Source organism: Ranitomeya variabilis, chromosome 4, assembly GCF_051348905.1.
Source record: "Ranitomeya variabilis isolate aRanVar5 chromosome 4, aRanVar5.hap1, whole genome shotgun sequence".
NCBI classification, from domain to species: Eukaryota; Metazoa; Chordata; class Amphibia; order Anura; family Dendrobatidae; genus Ranitomeya; species Ranitomeya variabilis.
In genome coordinates, this window is record NC_135235.1 from 551,112,357 (window position 1) to 551,126,212 (window position 13,856).

Below are 13,856 nucleotides of genomic sequence, written 5' to 3' on the forward strand. Positions count from 1 at the left end.
GGCAGCTCAGTGGTTAGCGATGTCGCTTTGCAGCACTGGGGTTCAGGGTTCAAATTCTAGCAAGTAAATCATCTGCAAGGAGTTTGTACGTTCTCCCCATGTTTGCGTGGGTTTCCTATAGCCACTCCTGTTTCCTCCCACACTCCAAATACATACCGATAGGGAATTTCAATTGTGAGCCCCCAATGGGGACAGCAATGCTGATGTATGTGAAGCACTGAGGAATTATTGGTGCTATGTAAGATAGATAAATAACCAAAAACAGGGAGAGACGGCCATAAAACACTTAAGAAACTACAGATAGTTTCCTTTCTTGCAATTTTTAGAATGTAAAAAAAATGACAATATATATTTTTAGGCGTAAAATACAAAGGGAATGTGTCATCTTTAACTTTAGCCCTTTTAGAGATAATTTAATCTTCAACTTGCTTAAGTGTTCACAATAAGTCATTTTAACCAGAGATGTGCAAACTTTTAGGCTATGTGCACACGTTCAGGATTTCTTGCAGAAAATTCCTGAGAAAACCCTGAGATTTTCTGCAAGAAATCCGCTAGAAATCTGCATGCGTTTTTTGCGTGTTTTTGCGCGTTTTTACTGTGTTTTTGGTGCGTTTTTTTGCAGATTTTTCCGGACATTTCCCAATTATAGTGGGAAATCCGCGAAAAATCCGCAAAATTAATGAACATGCTGCGTTTTTTACCGCAATGCGTTTTTTTCGTGGAAAAAAACGCATCATGTGTACAAAAATTGCGGAATTCATTAAAAATGATGGGATGCATAATGTATGCAGATTTTTTGCGGTTTTAATAGCGTTTTTATCAGGAAAAAACGTGAAAAATCTGCAACGTGTGCACACAGCCTTACATGCCACTGTAGCCCTGGGAGACCTCAGTGTGTTAGGCCACGTTCACATGCTCAGTATTTTACCTCAGTATCTGTAAGGCAAAACTAGAAGTCGGTAAAAAATACAGAAGTGGTGACATGTTTCTATTATACTTTTTCCTCTGATTGTTCCACTCCTGATTTCGGCTTACACATACTGTATTAAAATACTGACCAAATACTCAATGTGTGAAAGTGGCCTTACACAGGTCTTTTCAGAGCAATAGGAGAACTTGCAATTCGCCCCAAAATCACATTTTTTTAAAGCACTCACTGAAAATGGTAAATCAAAACGACAAAAGATTTGTTTTTCTTCTTCGCTGTAAAAGTTGTACAAAGCAACTGCTGTAATCAATTATTGCCTTTATAATTGAGTGGAATTACGTTCCTGCATAGAAATTTTCCATACAACCGGATTTATGTTCGTTGTATTTGTCTTTTCATTTGCATTGTTTATAAATGTCCGCCATTGTTGTCATCTTGGCACGTTACGTGTGTGGTTTGAGTGTTGGCAGCTTCATGTTGGTGATTGCCTCCATTCACTGACTTGAAAATAATATCACAAGATACACAATGAAATGGACTGAAACTCAATATTACATCAACAGATGACAATGATTTGAAACTCATTTTTGGCAAGGTCAGAGGTGCAAGTTTGGGCTGTTCCCTGTCATATAAGGCCACATTCACACTATTAGTATTTGGTCAGTATTTTACCTCAGTACTTGTAAGCCAAAACCAGGAGTGGGTGATAAATACAGAAGTGGTGACATGTTTCTATTCTACTTTTCCTCTGACTGTTCATCTCCTGGTTTTGTCTTAAGGTACCGTCACATTAAGCGACGCTGCAGCGATAGCGACAGCGATGCGATCGCTGCAGCGTCGCTGTTTGGTCGCTGGAGAGCTGTCACACAGACCGCTCTCCAGCGACCAACGATGCCGAGGTCACCGGGTAACCAGGGTAAGCATCGGGTTGCTAAGCGCAGCGCCGCGCTTAGTAACCCGATGTTTACCCTGGTTACCAGCGTAAAAGTTAAAAAAACAAACAGCACATACTCACCAGCGCGTCCCCCAGCCTCTGCTTCCTGACACTGACTGAGCTCCGGCCCTAACAGCACAGCGGTGACGTCACCGCTGTGCTTTCACTTTCAGTTTAGGGCCGGCGCTCAGTCAGTGTCAGGAAGCAGAGGCTGGGGGACGCGCTGGTGAGTATGTGCTGTTTGTTTTTTTAACTTTTACGCTGGTAACCAGGGTAAACATCGGGTTACTAAGCGCGGCCCTGCGCTTAGTAACCCGATGTTTACCCTGGTTACCAGCGTAAAATATCGCTGGTATCCTTGCTTTTGCTGTCAAACACGGCGATACACGGTGACCTAGCGACCAAATAAAGTGCAGACCTTCTAGCAGCGACCAGCAATTTCACAGCGGGATCCAGATCGCTGCTGCGTGTCAAATACAGCGATATCGCTATCCAGGTCGCTGCAACGTCACGGATCGCTGGCGATATCGCCTAGTGTGACGGTACCTTTACACATACTGACAGGCTCGGACTGGCCCACCGGAGAACTGTAGGATTCTCCGGTGGGCCCAGGCACTGACCCCTGCTAGCATACTGGCCAGCAGCTGCCTAGGGTCCCCACTGCTCCAGGGACCCCCAGCCAGTGGCTATGGGGCCCCTGAGTCAAGGGGGCCCGTCCTGTGCCAGCATAGCAGCAGCTGGAGACAGGATTCTGTCCCCACTGCTAAAACAAAATTTAATATTCCTGCTTCCCCACGCCCCTATGGGCGTGGAGAGGCGTGAATACCATTTCTCTTTAATAGTGGGCAGCGTTAGCCGCAGGCTGCAGTTAACACTGCCCGCATGTAAAGCCCCACAACCACACCACACACACACACACAAAGCACCGCACCACATACACACACAGCACCGCATCACTCTCTCACACTCACACACAAATCACCACACCACATACACACACACGCAGGCACACACACACAGAGCAGCACATCCTGGCATCCTGCTTCCTGTCTGAGACAGGAAGCCCAGCTGGATGACGTCATCATCCAGCACGCTGTCTCAGACAGAAAGCTGCCGGCGAGCTGTGCTGTGTGTCTGTGTGCTTGAGTGTGTGTATGTAGTGCAGTGATTTGTGCATGAGTGTGAGAGTGATGTGGTGCTGTGTGTGTGCGCGCGAGTGGTGGTGGGGGAGGCAATGATGCAGGTGATGGGCAATGATGGCGGTGGGGGGAGGCAATGATGGAGGTGATAGGCAATGATGGAAGTGATGGGCAATGATGGAGAGGGGAGGCAATGATGGAAGTGATGGACAATGATAGTGGGGAGGCAATGATGTGGAGGTGATAGGCAATGATGGTGGGGAGAGGCAATAGCGGTGATGGGCAATGATGATGGGGGAAATGATGGCAGTGATGGGCAATGATGGAGGTGGGGGAGGCAATTACGGAGGTGATGAAATGGGCAATGATGATGGTGGTGAGGAGGAGGCAATGATGGAGGTGGTGGAATAGGCAGTGATGGGGGGGTGGGGGAGAATTATAGGGGTGGTGGGGGAGACGGCAATGATGGAGGTGGTGATGAGGACAATGATGGGGGTGGAGAGGGGCTGCATTATACTTTAAGAGGGGGATACATTATATTCTGTGGGGGGACTGCATTATTCTCAGGGGACTACAATATATTCTGGGGGGCTACATCATACTATATGAGGGGGCTACAGTATACTCTATGGAGGGGCTGCATTATATTCTGTGGTGGGCTGCATTATTCTCCCGGGACTACATTATATTCTGCGGGCTACATTAAACTATATGAGGGGACTACAGTATACTCTGGGGGGCTGCATTATATTCTGTGGTGGGCTGCATTATACTGTATGAGGGGGTTGCATTATATTTTGTGGGGTGCTGCATTATATTCTATGAGAGGGGGCTGCATTATATGTTATGAAAGGGGCTACATTATTTTATGAGGGGGGCTACATTATATTCTATGAGTGAGGCTGCATTATATTCTATGAGGGGGCGACATTATATTCTATGAGGGGGCTACCCCTCTATGATTCTACCCTAGCCCTTGCTACAAAATTAAGACGTGTACTACCTTATATTATACCCTGATATTAGCGTGTTTTACCACACAATTGGTGGTCTTGTATTTATTTCTATGTAGCTACATAGTGGGACCCAAGAATGATTTTCTCTGGTGGGCCCAAGGTGCTCCAGTCCGACGCTACATACTGAGGTAAAAAACTGACCAAATACTGAACGTTTGAACGTGGCCTAACTCTGATGAAAACCTGAGATATATGTTGCTGTATAGGCACACGTACAGAAGCATATGTTGGCCATTGACTGTCTGCATAGGAAAACGTGATAGATGACACAATCCCTTTCAATGAGGAAAAAAATCTAGCGTGTGATCTTGTGCCATACACCGGGTGCATTTGCGCCTATGGACATGTCAGACGTATATAGACGGGGGCATACTGAAGGACAGGACACGAAGGAAGTTATGAAAAGAGAATCTGACACCAAGTTTTTGCCACCTAATCTGACAGCAGCAAAATATAGAGATTGAGACCCTGATTCCAGCGATACATCACTTACTGGGCTGCTTGCCCAAAAACTACAGCAAGAAGCCAAGTAAATGATACATCACTGAAATCTGGGTCTCTGCCCTACATCATGCTGCTCATAGAACCTGATAGTATAGTAGATTCCCTTTAACAGTTAATATTTGCCACGCTGGTGGATGTGTACCCACTGTAACATGGGCCGAGCTTTCCCTGGAGGGGCGTAATTAAGCGACTACTTGGTCTTCTCTAGAGCTACTGAAGGTGAGGTTAGGCTTGAGTTGCAGGTGCTACTCCAGGGCAGTCCCAGGTATTGCAGCAGCTGACCCCAAGCGTCAGGAACCAGGTACGGAGTTGGAGTGTCTGATGGGACAGGAAAAGGAACACTGGCAGAAAGGATACTGGTGCAGGTTCAGACTGGGTGGCTGATTTAGAGAAGATGGATTCAGGATCACAGGTATTGGTTCAGACAGGGCAGGTTCAGGATGACAGATATTTGTTCAGACAGGACAGGTTCAAGACCACAGGTACTCATCCAAACAGGACATCTGGTTTAGACAGGACAGGTTTAGGATCACAGGTACTGGTTCAGACAGGATGGCTGGTTCAGTCAGGACAGGTTCAGACCGGACAGCTGGTTTAGGCAGGACGGGTTCAGGTTGAAGTGGATTCAGGTTCAGGCACAGACAACAACAGGAACCCAACAACTAAGTAGCAATTGCAAAACTAACTAAACACTAAAGTTGCTCAGGCACCTCCCTACATAGACTTACATGATGTCTCTGAGTAATAAGCTGAGGACACTAGGTCTCTGAGCAATAAGCTGAGGAGCGTGCCCTAAGCGCGTTGCCAGGTGGCCTGTGCCGATTCTGGGACATGGCGGCTGTGTCGGGAGCTGGCCCAGGGGAAACAACAGAGCAGCTGTGGCGGTCAGTATTTCAGCGTCCCTGTCAGGGGGAGGGGGAAGGACCACGCAGGGACGCCGGCACTACAATATTAAAATTCAAAAACTAAATTTTTAAATGCCCTAGTAGGGATTATAGCGACAGTACATCGTGTCTTTGACCTAGAGGACCTAGCACATTCTTATATTATATTTCAATTTCCCTACCTGGAGCACTATGGAACGCACGCTCTGTCTGCAATAAACTGTCATTTATCCATGACCTCTTTATCAATAACAAACTCTCCTTCCTCGGCATCACTGAAACCTGGCTCAGCCCCTCTGACTCAGCCTCTCCAGCCGCGCTCTCCTATGGTGGATTCCACCTCTCCCACACCCCTCGCCCCAACAGCAAGCACGGCGGAGGAGTTAGTTTTCTCCTGTCAGATAACTGCTCCTTCGCCCCAATCCCACTGCCACCCTCTGTTACCCTCCCTTCCTTTGAGGTGCACTCCATGCGCATTTACTCCCCCTCCAACCTCCAACTGGCTGTCATCTACCGTCCCACAAGGCCAGCCACCACCTTCTTTGACCACTTCACCACCTGGCTACTCCATTTCCTCGCCGCTGACATCCCCACTATCATCATGGGCGACTTCAACATCCCCATTGACACTTCCCTCTCTGCTGCCACTAAACTTCTATCTCTCACTTCCTCCTTTGGCCTTGCTCAATGGTCTTCTACAGCCACTCACAAAGATGGTCACACACTGGATCTCATCTTCACCCGCCTCTGCTCCCTATCTAAGCTCTCTAACTCACCTCTTCCTCTTTCTGACCACAACCTGCTCACATTCTCTTCCCTCTCCACTCCCTGTCTACAATCCCCACCCCACAAACTTGCACACCCTCGCAGAAATCTTAAACACCTTGATCTACACTCACTTTCTGAATCCCTCCTCCCTCTCACAGACATAAGTTCCCTACACAATGCGGATGACGCCGCCACTCTATACAACACCACAATAGCTGTAGCCTTGGAATCGGTTGCCCCTCTCACACATACCAAAGCTCACAAAATCAACAGACAGCCTTGGTACACCCACCTGACCAAAGAACTGAGGCGAGCTTCCAGGGCTGTAGAGCGGAGATGGAAAAGATCCCACTCCAATGAGCACTTCATCGCATTCAAACAGTCCCTCACTACCTTCAAGACCACACTCGCCACAGCAAAACAAACCTACTTCTCATCTCTTATTTCCTCCCTGTCCCACAACCCCAAACAGTTATTCAACACCTTCAATTCTCTCCTCCGCCCCCCAGCGCCTCCTCCCTCCCCACTCATCTCTGCTGAAGACTTTGCCTCATTTTTCAAGCAGAAGATTGAGAACATCAGAGACAGTTTCAATCGACAACCCCCAGAACCCTTCCTCCCGACTTCCCTGCCCTCCACCTCCAAAACCAACTTCTCCACCATTACAGAAGACAGACTCTCCACTCTACTCTCAAGATCGCATCTCACCACCTGCGCACTTGATCCGATCCCATCCCACTTCATCCCAAACCTCACCACAATCTTCATCCCAACCCTAACCCATCTCTTCAACCTATCACTAACAACTGGTGTTTTCTCCTCAAGCTTTAAACATGCCTCAATCACACCTATCCTCAAAAAGCCCTCTCTTGACCCATCCTCTGTATCTAGCTATCGCCCCATATCACTTCTCCCCTATGCCTCCAAACTACTGGAACAACACGTCCATCTTGAACTGTCCTCCCATCTATCTTCCTGCTCCCTCTTCGACCGCTTTCAATCTGGCTTCCGGTCACACCACTCCACTGAAACTGCCCTAACTAAGGTCACCAATGACCTATTAACCGCCAAGAGCAAGCGGCACTACTCTATCCTCCTCCTCCTGGACCTGTCCTCTGCCTTTGACACAGTGGACCATTCCCTGTTGCTCCAGACCCTCTCATCCCTTGGCATCACAGACTTGGCCCTATCCTAGATCTCATCATACCTAACAGACCGGACATTCAGCGTCTCCCACTCACACACCACCTCCTCACCTCGCCCCCTATCTGTCGGAGTCCCGCAAGGTTCAGTTCTAGGGCCCCTGCTCTTCTCCATTTACACCTTTGGCCTGGGACAGCTCATAGAATCTCACGGCTTTCAGTATCACCTCTATGCTGATGACACACAGATCTACATCTCTGGACCAGATATCACCACCCTTCTAGCCAGAATCCCTCAATGTCTATCTGCTATTTCATCCTTCTTCTCCGCTAGATTTCTAAAACTTAACATGGACAAAACAGAATTCATCGTCTTTCCCCCATCTCACGCGACCTCCCCAACGAACCTATCCATTACAGTAAACAGCTGCCCACTCTCCCCAGTCCCACAAGCCCGCTGTCTTGGGGTAATCCTTGACACTGATCTCTCCTTCAAACCACATATCCAAACCCTTTCCACTTCCTGCCGCCTCCAACTCAAAAATATTTCACGGATCCGTACATTCCTAAACCAAGAATCTGCAAAAACCCTAGTCCATGCCCTCATCATCTCCCACCTCGACTACTGTAACCTCCTGCTCTGTGGCCTCCCCTCTAACACTCTCGCACCCCTCCAATCTATTCTAAACTCTGCTGCCCGACTAATCCACCTGTCCCCCCGCTATTCCCCGGCCTCTCCCCTCTGTCAATCCCTTCACTGGCTCCCCATTACCCAGAGACTCCAGTACAAAAGCCTAACCATGACATACAAAGCCATCCACACCCTGTCTCCTCCATACATCTGTGACCTCGTCTCCCGGTACTTTCCTGCACGCAACCTCCGATCCTCACAAGACCTCCTTCTTTACTCCCCTCTTATCTCCTCTTCACACAATCGCATACAAGATTTCTCTCGTGCATCCCCCCTACTCTGGAACTCTCTACCACAACATATCAGACTCTCGCCTACCATCGAAACCTTCAAAAAGAACCTGAAGACCCACCTCTTCCGACAAGCCTACAACCTGCAGTAACCACCAATCGACCAAACCGCTGCACGACCAGCTCTATCCTCACCTACTGTATCCTCACCCATCCCTTGTAGATTGTGAGCCCTCGCGGGCAGGGTCCTCTCTCCTCCTGTTCCAGTTGTGACTTGTATTGTTCAAGATTATTGTACTTGTTTTTATTATGTATACCCCTCCTCACATGTAAAGCGCCATGGAATAAATGGCGCTATAATAATAAATAATAATAATAATTATAGGCAAGCACACCGATCTCAAAACCAATTATGCAATGCCTCATTGGTGGCACTGCACTGGAATTGAACAGCTATTACCAGGTTTTCCCCAAATTGATCACAAGTGGTCCCAGCAGCAGGACATACTGTGATCATCTTATCATTAAGGGACACATCTAACAGAGATTTTCCCAAATGGCCATTCCGATTAGAGGACCTGTCACTACTCTTGACTTTTATTTCTATCCAATAACCGTGCTGGATCGGCTTTTCTTATAATTCAACATCATATCATTCCCCTATTACTCATCCGAAACGAGAATGAATACATTGATTGCGGGATGTTGCCATTTGCGAAGGTGTCTCTGCCTATTCTGACGCTATCCAATCAGTCTGGCAGAGTAGGGACACCTGTCTGACCAGGGGGTAAAACCCAATTGTTAATTTATTTAAAACGTTGGAATAACAGAGGAATATGAAAATTTTATGGGGAACATAAGTATTCACTAAAACAGACATGTTAGGAATAGTGACAGGTCCTGTCCTTTGTAAAGGGATTGTCCTTTTGGGAAAACCTATATCTGTAAGTCACCGTTCAGTATTTCACATCAGTATCTGTAAGCCAAAACCAGGAGTGGGTGATAAATAGACAAGTGGTGACTTGTTTCTATTATACTTTTTCTCTGATTTCTCCTGATTTTTGCTTACAAATACTGATGTAAAATACTGACCAAATACTGAACATGTGAACGTAGCCTGAAAAGTGCCCCTCAACGATAAGATTATCACTAGATGTCCTGCTACTGGGACCCTTAGCAATTAACAGGGGCAAAACCCGTAACAGTTGTCCAATTCCAGTGCAATGCAACTGCAGGAGAAATTAATTATTGCATATTTCCTATTGGAACCAGTGAGCTTTCCATTATGCAAGAACGAGTCCTGTCCTCCAGAGCAAGAGACATCATGTACTTAAAAAAAAAAAAAAATACTTTTTCATCACAGTGATAGATCAGATTTTCATCAGTGAATAGTCCAAGTGTAAGTTTTAGGCCACGTCCAGTGTGAACGTATCCTTACCATCAGTATATTATCAGTTTTTCTCATATGCAAAAAAAAAAAACATCCTGATGAAGGTTTCATCAGCTTCTTCAGATTTGCATTGGCGAATTTGATCCGTGAATTGGACATGCCTGTCTGTAAAAAAACAAAAAAAAAAAACATAAGTGAAAAATGGAAATCTGAATGACACCTTATGCCCTGATACCTAATCGGGCATTTTTTTTTATTTTTTTTTTTAAATTAAATTAGTTTTCCTAAAACAGAAACCATACAAATCACCTGCGTCTCGGTACTGTGACTCCTTCAAGAAGGATTAAAAAAAAGTCGCATCACCAGCTTTTTCTCTTAATTACCTTCCACTACAGAAAAGTACTTTGTGGAGGGGATGGGGTCTACAGAGATATAGTAAAAAGGTTCTTTCATGGTTTGGGTACATGTCTGTGCTTAAAATGGATATATTACCAGAGTCTTGTATTTATCTCAGACTATATCTACAGTATTTGTGTGTCAAGCAGCGACTTCAAAACATTACATTATACTAAGATCATATATCTTATCGTATATGGAATAAAAGCCATGTTAGGTAAGGAGGTGCTCACCAAGTCTAAGAAAGCTGATGGGGTCGACTTACTTGATCTACAACTCCAACACGAAATTCTCGTCTTTCTTCTGGATTGGGACCCTAAGGCCAGAGACACACAACCAGTTTTCTCTCATCATAGAAAGAATGGGCCAATTATAGTTAATATACTCTGATTAGACTCAGATTAGAGTCTGATCAGAAAGTCATCTGATTTTTTGAGGTGGAGAAAAAGAAAAATCCACCTTGTCCATTCAGTCTGTGAAATCGGACCGCACTCTGATGTTATCTGATGATTTCCACATACTTATAGACTTCAATGGCTGAGTGAGATGCAAATATCTCTCCAAGGAAAAAAAAAAATGGACATGCACACGTCCTCATTGAATAACATGGGAACAAGTGCTATCCGACAAAGGACGATAGGACTCATCTCATTTTTATGGTCATCTGCACGAGCCCTAAAGTTGGAACCACATGGCAACTTTGGAAGCTGCTACATCGCAGCAAAATGCAGGTGAATGGGGGTGCACTGTGACCCCAAAGGTACCCCAACAATGAAGTTGCAAAAAAATCCAACTGGGTCTAACTTTTGTACCCCCATTAACTTTTATTATCCTGCAATGTAGCGGTGGTGCAACCTGTGTCATGGTCAAAGTCGCCGTGTAGCCCCAGCCTAAGGCTAGGTTCACATTGCGTTAACAGCAGCCCGTTCGACACATGCGTTAACGGGCTGCTGTTAACGCAAGTGCCGATATGTCATCGCGCTAGCGCAGATAGAGCATCTGCTAGCTCTATCTGCGCTAGCGGTGACGGACCCGGAAACGCTGCAGCCCGCGTCCCAGGGTCCGTCACTCAATGACAGCACATCGCTAGCGCACGCCCATTGTGGGCGTGAGCTAGCGATGCGTCCGACATAGGACTTAATGGCGGCGTTAACGGACTGCGTTCAACCGCGTTATGCCGCGGTGTAACTTAGTCCGTCTAACGGACGCCTATAACGCAATGTGAACCTTGCCTAAGGGCTCATACTCCCATGCGAGAAACCCGGATGAGCCTTGCACGTCAATACCCGACACTGCACCCAGCACTCGGATTCGCGCATGTGGCTGCATAGCAATACATGCGCTGAACGCTCCGCTCCTGAGTGCCGGCAGCAATGCCGGGTATGGGTGTGCGAGACTCATCTGAGTTTCTCGCATGTGAGTATGAGCCCTAACGCTTACTCCGGGAAACAGGTGCCAAACACACGACAGATTACATTACTCTATTTACCGGTACTTCTGGGCTCAATAGCATGTGGACTTGGAGGCATTCCATTTTTACATTTATGGTGACAACGAGCCATATCTGTGTTACAGAACTGCAGTATCCATAAAGGCTGGGGCTGCGTGGCGACTTTGACTGCGATACTTGTTGCTTGATCCAAGTTCGCCTGGTATCACTACTACATCTCAGCCCAATACAAGTGAAAGGGTCGCATTGCAATCCCGAGGTACTGCGACAAGCAAGTCAGGAGAAGTCCTATCACGCTGGATTTTTTGTGACTTGCTTGTTGCGATCACAGGTTAGAACATGACCCCTTTCACTTGTATTGTGCAGCAATATAGTGAACTTTGGACGTGACCTGTGTCATAGCCAAAATCATAAATAAGCAAAGCGCTGTGACATGTAGTCCTACCACAAAATCTGACGATTAGGATAGACAGACATGAAGATTGGGCTGCAAGACCACACAAAATAAGGGAGCCCCTGCTAGTAGAATGAAATATGCTGGTCTAGGCTGCAGTGTCTGCATGAATCCAACACAGATACAACTGAGGTGTATGTGAAGATTGAATTGTAGGACTTGTGAACTGCATTACTGCCATGTAAGCTATGCAGGGGAAATGGAGCTGCCTAGAACACGGTGTGAACAAGTTCTTGCATCCTGTGATTTGAAGCACAAAAATTCAACTGTCGGAACCTCAGAGCTCGTTCACACGTCTAATTTTCACGGATAGCACTCGAACCTGTGGGGCCATTCACACGTTCATTTTTTTCACCCTTGGGGTATGTGTCCACGTTCAGGATTGCATCAGGATTTGGTCAGGATTTTCCATCAGTATTTGTAAGCCAAAACCAGGAGTGGGTGATAAATGCAGAAGTGGTGCATATGTTTCTATTATACTTTTCCTCTAATTGTTCCACTCCTGGTTTTGGCTTACACATACTGATGTAAAATACTGACCAAATCCTGATGCAATCCTGAACGTGGACACATACCCTTGCACTGAGTTGGTCCGTTTAAAAGAACGCATTTTTATCTGATCTGAGGGTGGGATCAAAATTGTCAATGCAAGTCCCAGAAAATCTGCAGCATATATAGACCGACACTATAGGATGTGAATTTATGATGCGGAAACCTCTTATGCTGCTTTTTTTTTTTCTGCTGCAGCAAAACCTGATCTTCTTGGCAGGAAAGAAGCTGCATCAAAAACGCAGGTTTAGGTGCGTTTTTGTTGCGTTTATTTTTTCTCTTTGCCCATACTAATGTCCTTGAATTGTCAGCAGCAAAAACGCAGCAAATAATAATACCTGCGTTTTTTTTTATTTTTTTCAACACCCATTCAAGTCAATGGGTGAAAACCGCAGCAAAAACGCTGAAAGAGGTGACATGCTCTAGGTCCAAAAAACGCAGCAAAGCACAAAATACTGATCACACTAAAAACCAATGTGTGTGCACATGAGATTTCTGAACTCTCATAGGCTTTGCTGGTACTGTAAAAAGCAGCTGAAAATTAGCATAAAAAATGCAGCAAAAATGCCCTAAGGCTACGTTCACATTTGCGTTTTGCGCCGCATGCGTCCTTTTTGGCCGAAAGTTGGACGCAAAAAAAATGCAACTTGATGCGTTTCTTGCGTCCAACGCTTGCGGCCATGCGGCGCAAAACGCAGCACAACGCATGTCCATGCGCCCCCATGTTAAATATAGGGGCGCATGACGCATGCGTGACCGCAAATGTGAACGTAGCCTAAAAGAGCCCTGTGTGCACAAGTGCTTATAAGGTCATAGCACTCACTTAGCTATAGGATCAGATACAGATGGCAAGGTAACATCTTATCCATGAAAGTAGGGAATCATTGCATCTGTCAGTGAGAGGCCATAGTTTCCTAAGTTCCCTCTGTCACTTGCCTTCCTTGTGCTCACCTGTTACTAAATGTCCACCTATGCCAGGGTTGTCCCCATGCTGCCCCTCTTAACTCTCCTCTCTGCTTTCACTGCCCATTTTGCTACTTCTTTTTCTTCCTTTCCAGCCCTCCCTCACTTCCTCCCCCTCCTATTTCCATAGCTGCTGTCATACTATCCCACCCTCATCCCCTCCTCTCATATGTCTGCTAGTGATGGGTAGTTCGTGAGTGAGTAGTTCAAAATGAACTAATCTTCAGAGTGAACTAGTTCATCTAGTTCACCATCCTGACAGAGATTAGTTCATTATGAACTAAACAGCAAGTGGGAGGAGACAGAGAGTGATCCCTCATACAGCTCCTCACACTGAAGATCCCTGCTCTCACACTTGCTCTTTATAGCTCCTGATGCTGGAAAAGAAGGTAGTAAACACTATAGCACACATCAAATA

At 46.2% G+C, this 13,856-nt stretch overlaps 1 long non-coding RNA gene across 1 annotated transcript; it reads right to left on the bottom strand.

The window, feature by feature from the left end:
• Positions 1-1,017: 1,017 nt before the first annotated feature.
• On the bottom strand, positions 1,018-13,520 carry LOC143769148 (uncharacterized). The gene is made up of 3 exons (XR_013214231.1): positions 13,427-13,520; positions 9,675-9,791; positions 1,018-1,429 (listed from the first exon to the last, which is right to left on the bottom strand). It is a non-coding gene; the product is annotated as an uncharacterized LOC143769148 (long non-coding RNA).
• Between the last annotated feature and the right edge of the window lie 336 nt (positions 13,521-13,856).